The sequence below is a fragment of the Lolium perenne genome, chromosome 3, assembly GCF_019359855.2.
Source record: "Lolium perenne isolate Kyuss_39 chromosome 3, Kyuss_2.0, whole genome shotgun sequence".
Classification (NCBI taxonomy): Eukaryota; Viridiplantae; Streptophyta; class Magnoliopsida; order Poales; family Poaceae; genus Lolium; species Lolium perenne.
The window spans coordinates 83,957,351-83,964,264 of NC_067246.2; the positions used below are offsets into that span (position 1 = coordinate 83,957,351).

The window sequence follows — 6,914 nt, forward strand, 5'->3', positions numbered from 1 at the left end:
GCCCTAGGGAGAGCTTTAGTCAACGGATCTGCTACATTCAGATCAGTGTGTACTTTGCAAATCTTTACTTCTCCATCTTCGATGTACTCGTGAATCGAGTGGTAACGCAGCTTGATATGCTTCAGCCTCTTGTGTGACCTTGGTTCTTGTGCATTGGCGATGGCACCCATGTTGTCACAGTAGATGACTAATGGGTCCAATGCACTAGGAACCACACCGAGCTCTACAATGAACCTCTTCATCCATACCGCTTCTGATGAAGCCTCTGAAGCCGCTATGTACTCCGATTCTGTTGAAGACTTCGTCACCGTGCACTGCTTTGAGCTTGCCCAGCTTACTGCAGCACCATTCAATATAAACACGTACCCAGACTGAGACTTAGAGTCATCAGGATCAGTGTTCCAACTTGCATCGGTGTAACCGGTTACAACGAGGTCTTGGTCACCTCCATAACAAAGAAACATATCCTTAGTTCTTTTCAAGTACTTCAGGATATTCTTGACCGCTGTCCAGTGTTCCATTCCTGGATCACTTTGATATCTGCTAGTCAAACTGACAGCATGTGCTATATCCGGTCTAGTACATAGCATGGCATACATGATAGAGCCTACTGCCGAGGCATAGGGGATCTGACTCATCCTTTCTCTTTCTTCTGCCGTAGCCGGTCCTTGAGTCTTACTCAAGACCTTGCCTGGTAACATAGGTAAGAATCCTTTCTTACTTTCGTCCATTCTAAACTTCTTTAGAATCCTGTCCAGGTATGTACTTTGTGATAGCCCTATTAGGCATCTTGATCTATCTCTATAAATTTTGATGCCTAATATATACGATGCTTCACCAAGGTATTTCATTGAAAAACTATTATTCAAACTAGCAAGATGTGGCGCGGCGGCACGCCGCTCCTGTGATATGGTACTCGTGTTTGCAATGTCTGGTATCATAAAATAAAATAAAAATGTACTACGGTATCATAATGGAGTATGTTGAATGGGACCATTTTTTGACATAATGAGCCAGCTAAACAGATTCAACCCAAGAGCGGGGAACAGGGGCTCCCCTTTTCTTTGTTGCGTTTTATCTTGTTTCTTATCTTGTTTCTTGCACTCTCACAGTTCTCTGTGTTGAACTCCTTTCTTCTCATTAATGGCCATGGCTTGAGGAGCTAGATCAGCGCTCGTAGTAATTGGCAACAATTCGAGACCAGGGAGCATAAGAAAAGGGACCAATTGCCACGGGGAATCTAATTAGAAAAGATGTCAGAGCAGCTTGCTGGAGGGAAGGAGAGACTGGGCAGTGGAGTTGAAGCGAGGAGATCACAGTGGAGATTTAGGACGGCCATGGGGCATCGGTGGAGGAGATAGTAGCTGCAACAAAAGCGACAAAGGGAAGAGCATGCGAGGAAATGAAGTCGGTCAAAGAAAGGAGTAGGAAGATGAATCGGAAACAGCCAGGTCACTCCCATCTTAAGGTAAATTTACTTACCAATGGTTTTTTAGGATTATTAAGATAGCTGACGATGAAATTCGAAGGAAATAGCACATCGTAAAACTGAATCTGAATACACATTTTTTTTAGTATTGTCGTCTAAGGTATAGTACGATCATATTGCTTAAGAAGCTACATATTTTGACCTTGTTGTTCCTATGGCGAGGTGAAGGACTGCACAAAGTGAGATAAAAAATAAGTAGGGAGAGAGGACGTCACTGATTATTTAGCACAGAGTGAGGCAAAACTGTGCACAAAGAGAACAGGAGCCAATTATTGACTCTTCGGTTACAACCATAAGGAGCAACATGGTCAAAAGAAAAGAGAAGCAACAAACCACCTAAGCACAATATCAGACAATATATTGGAATTAACCAATTGCCACGGGGAATCAAGACCAACATGTTACAATGGATATCCCACCACTATCAGATAATATATTGGAATTAAGCACAAGCCACCTAATCACAATATCCTTACTTAGAAGTGCATTAGACTCTAAAGATATATCAAGCAGCGAGCACTTGTCGTTGCCATCTCCAGAGAGCTGAGTTAAATATGTAAGATGCAATGGCAACATTTTGAGTGCACCACACAATGCAATTATATGTGCTGACTATATTGCCGAGATCTGAGTTGCTGTTGCCCGTTACTGTATTGTCTGTCGTTACCAAATCAAAGGGACCAAGCACATAGTCAATCTATGGCAGTAAGTTTAGATTACAGGGTATGAGAACAGAGTGTCACTCTGGTGGCTTGTGGTGCGAGAGCGCACCCCGCCTGCCCTGGTTCGAATCATGCATTCGGCAGGCGCGCACATGGAGTTTTTCTTCTATAAAAAATGCTGACGGGTGCTATTGCCTGGGTTGGTATCTTTTTTTAGATTACAGGGTATAAAAGGCACTTATCTGAAGTTGGGGGACTTGAATAACTACATATGTTTCTGGACAAAAGCTTAAATTACAGTTTAAAAGCAACAGTTTTTCAGTTGGGCAATTTATCTTAGTTTAGACTACAGGGCAGAATCAACATTCATGAACAAAGGTTATCTATATTTTTGGAGGAAGAGCTTTTAGGAATGTGGCTGTCAGGAACCTACTGCGATCTTGTCTGGTATCCTCATTATCTTGTGAGAAGGAACAGTACATGTGAGCACGGATGGATACTTCATCGATCTTTGATCTATTGTTGAGCACAATATAGAGATAGCATCTGCTCGGCAATATCGTTGTAAAGGCTAGCTATTTAGAGTGATGAGGAGTCAGTTGTTCAGTAGCTATATATGCTTCTTAGATCAACCAGTGGACTGGCTGCAAAAAACAGATAAGCACATCCATTGATGCGCAAAACCTCTTCTGTTCCGCCCAGATTTATGTTCCGCCCAGATTTAGGGTTGTAGTGCCTTATCTGTATTAGGGAAAAGATGAAACAATATTTCATTCACAGTTAAAATAATTCACTGAAGCATATCTTCGGCGGACTGGCAAAAAGAACAAAAACTTTGTCCTCGGCAAACTGATGAATAAAAGAAATGGATAGGCAGGGGAAGAAGCAGTTTATAGAGACCATATGTCAATACTGAGCAAACTAATTACACCAAATAGGGTAGTTTATATAAAGACATAAGAGATAAGGGATAATTTTAAGTAGATCGATTGACCACAGTTTTATATAGCACAACTGTGGCAAGACATGGAACCTACTATTAATAGGAAGTACAGATAACATAGACACGACATTCTCAGACGTGAACACACTGTGCTTTCAAGTGAAACATGTCCTACAAGTAATTTAACCACTGTATACCTGCAGCTAGTAGCTTTAGGAAGGTCGAGTTGGTTGCTTAAACACTCTCTAAAATGACATGACACTCTCTAAAATGAACGGCGCGGTGGCATGCCGGGCCATATAGTGAGCGAGTGGTGGTATTTTTGGCACTCTAGGTAGTGTAGTGGAAGGCGTAAAGGTAATGTGTGACAAATAATATCAAGATAAGAATCGAAGTGTAAAAAAAGTGTAGCTAAAAATTAGTTATGAAAACTAATAAGAATTATTCATATCCAAAAAATAATATGTAGCTAACATTAGTTATGCAAACTAACAAAATTGTTCATATCCATATCTATAAAATACAAAATTTAACTGATGTAGAGCCTAGCGTGTGTACCTATAACAAAAAGGACACCTGGTTTCCAAATGCATGCATTTCAGGGGTAGCTACCTTAGCTTTGCTGTGAGGTGACACGCTGATGTATGGCACAAACACACAATGGAGGGATGAACATGGATTTATTCCGTATGCATAAATTAAACCCTGAAAAGAAAAGCATTTGAAATAACATTAACTAACTGAATACATAGTATGCCTTAAATTGAAAGAGTGAGTGTGAGTTATTGTATACAAAAGCGTATGTGTTGCAAAAAGGTTGAAAACACCGACTGATAATAGGTTCTCCCTGACGTATGAATAAGGATGAAACCGTAATATGTAAATACAAACATGCTTCAAGGCAAAGAAAAATATAGTGGTAGTGGGGTGTTACATTTTGACAATCCTCTACAGAACTTGTCATTTCCTAGCTGAATTTGGTCATACATAGGCACAGACCAGGCTGTGCATCTCCCCATTCAATGCTATCAAGGACATGAACCAATCATATCAAAAAATATTGGTCAGTCTTAATCGGCCATGTAATTAAGATACATATATTTATCCAGACAAAGATGAACCATCCAACACACTTACTTTGCTCCATACGAGCGAACATTTGAAGAAGATCTGCACCACTATAAGAAGTGATTATATCTGAACATTCCAATCGAAGAGTTGTTCCTGGTTATTCATTTAATTTACTACCAATTTTTTAATTACCAACTCCAAACAGCAAAAGCATATTATTCCTTCTTTTACTGTTTTCTTGTCTCAAGCACAATCACAAAATATAGAGAACTTAAAATAGCATAATGATTACCTCTCTGAATATCTTAACATATGGTACATAATTTTTTATCAATAATTGTATTTGTTGCTTGAATTTTTTGTGTGGTCTGGCGATGGTACACCAGAGATATACCGGAAGTTTGGCTTTGTTCTCAAAATGGAACAACTTCATGCAACAGTCACCAATTTAGAAGAATTTTTCAGTAAAGGGAACAACGGAGAACCTGAATGATTCATCGAAAAGACAGAGTGGCCTGCAGGTTAGCTGTCATCACCCTGCTGCAGGACCATCACGAGAAGTTCTGCACACCCGTATCGGCTCACGCCAATGACAGTGGCGCCGTTAGCTGAGGCGATTGCAACGTTGCTCCTCGACGACCTTGCATAGGGATTTGCTGAGACACCTGATGGTTTCCAGAGTTGATTGAACTGGAAAGAGCAAACAATAGAAGAGAAGAGTTAAGTAGCCTCCGGCGGTCGTGTCACAGCAGGAGAATGCGAGAGGTGCTCTCGCCCTCGCCATGTCAACCTCCGCTGATGATAAAAATGTAACAAATTTTAGAAGGAAATACATGGAGTGGGAGGAGAGGGATCTCACTGGGCAGCAGCATGGCTGGGAGCATGACGAAGTCGAGGCCGGTGGGAGGCAGCAGATCCTCGGCGCCTCCATTCCTGGGCTAGCGCGACCTCCAGCGTCCCATCCTCTCGGCCTCTATCACGGACGCCGCCAAAATCCACCATGGCGCCGCCTAGGTCACCCCATCAGGCCATCACCACGGCGCGTGGAGCTCGCCTCTGCCCATGGCTCGCAGGCCTCCGGCCTCTGCCGCGAATCTGTTGAGGCCAGGGCCACTTCCAACTAAGGAGCTGCGTCGGGGAGCCGGAGCGCCGCCGCGACATTGGAGCAGGGCCCGACCCTCACAATAGCCACCAGCCATGGAGGAGCTCGACCAGGGGGATCTCGACGTAGGGAAACGCTCGGGCAGGAGAAAATTCGTGTTGGTAACCATCGCTCCGTGTCGCTCTCCGACTCCTCGATCCCCACGGCGTCGCATCTCCATCGGACGTGGATCTTCAGCCTGCTCCACTTGAATCCACCGCCTCCTTTGCAAGCACAACCCTTCACCTGGTCTTATTGCGCGACGGCGTCCATCAGAGCAGCGAGCGGGGACACCTAGGCAAGCACACGACAGCGGTCCGGTTAGGGATGGGATCAAGGAAGAGGCAGGAAATCAGTGGAGAGGTAAATGATGAACAGAGATGAAGAGAAGAGAAGCCACCAGAGACGTGACACGCGTAAGACCATAAAACTTCCCACGCGTGGAGTAGACATGGCAGCAGCGCCGCTTTGACCGTCCCGCAAAACTCCAACGTGAGACAATGTGAACAATATAGGTCCACCATGTTCCAACAACTTTTACCTACAGCCACACGGAAAAAAGTCCACCACCAGCTGGAACGAAACATACAGTACAACACATATGTCATCAAAATGTTACAGAACCCCCAACCGTACACAAAATATAACCAGAGAAAATCATACCACCAAGAAAACACACGTGTCACTACACTGTTAATTCTCAGGCAGGCCCAAAATTATGAGAAAAATGGAGTGAGTTGCCGTATAATATAGTACTTATAACCTTTTACACTGCTTAATAGTTCTATATCATTCCCAATCAATAATATGTCATCTACATATAATATCAGGAATGCTACAGAGCTCCCACTCACTTTCTTGTAAATACAGGCCTCTCCATGACATTGTATAAACCCGAAGTCTTTGATCACCTTATCAAAGCGTCGGTTCCAACTTCTCGATTCTTGCTTCAGTCCATAAATTGAACGCTGAAGTTTGCATACTTTGTTAGCATTTTTAGGATCGACAAAACCTTTGGGTTGTACCATATACAACTCTTCCTCAATGTCTCCATTAAGGAACGCCGTTTTGACATCCATCTGCCAAATCTCATAATCGAAAAATGCAGCTATTGCTAACAAAATCCTCACAGATTTAAGCTTCGCTACAGCTGAGAAAATCTCATCGTAGTCAACACCTTGAATTTGTCGGAAACCCTTTGCGACAAGTCGAGCTTTATAGACAGTAATATTACCATCAACATCTGTTTTTCTCTTGAAGATCCATTTATTCTCGATAGCCTTTCGGCTATCAGGTAAGTCTACCAAAGTCCACACTTTGTTATCATACATGGATCCCATTTCGGATTTCATGGCTTCTTGCCATTTGTTGGAATCTGGGCTCATCATTGCTTCTTCATACGTCGCAGGGTCCTCATCATTGTTGTCCACAATCATGACATTTAGACAAGGATCATACCAATCAGGAGTGGCACGTTCCCTTGTCGATCTGCGAGGTTCAGTAGCTATCTCGTTTGAAGTTTCATGATCATTATCATTAGCTTCCTCTGTTGACGGTGTCGGCGGCACAGGAACAACTTCCGATCGCGCTACTACGATCAACTAGTGA

At 43.0% G+C, this 6,914-nt stretch overlaps 1 long non-coding RNA gene across 1 annotated transcript; it reads right to left on the bottom strand.

The window, feature by feature from the left end:
- Positions 1-2,665: 2,665 nt before the first annotated feature.
- On the bottom strand, positions 2,666-5,724 carry LOC127341765 (uncharacterized). The gene is made up of 4 exons (XR_007875885.2): positions 5,025-5,724; positions 4,029-4,855; positions 3,707-3,799; positions 2,666-2,892 (listed from the first exon to the last, which is right to left on the bottom strand). It is a non-coding gene; the product is annotated as an uncharacterized lncRNA (long non-coding RNA).
- Between the last annotated feature and the right edge of the window lie 1,190 nt (positions 5,725-6,914).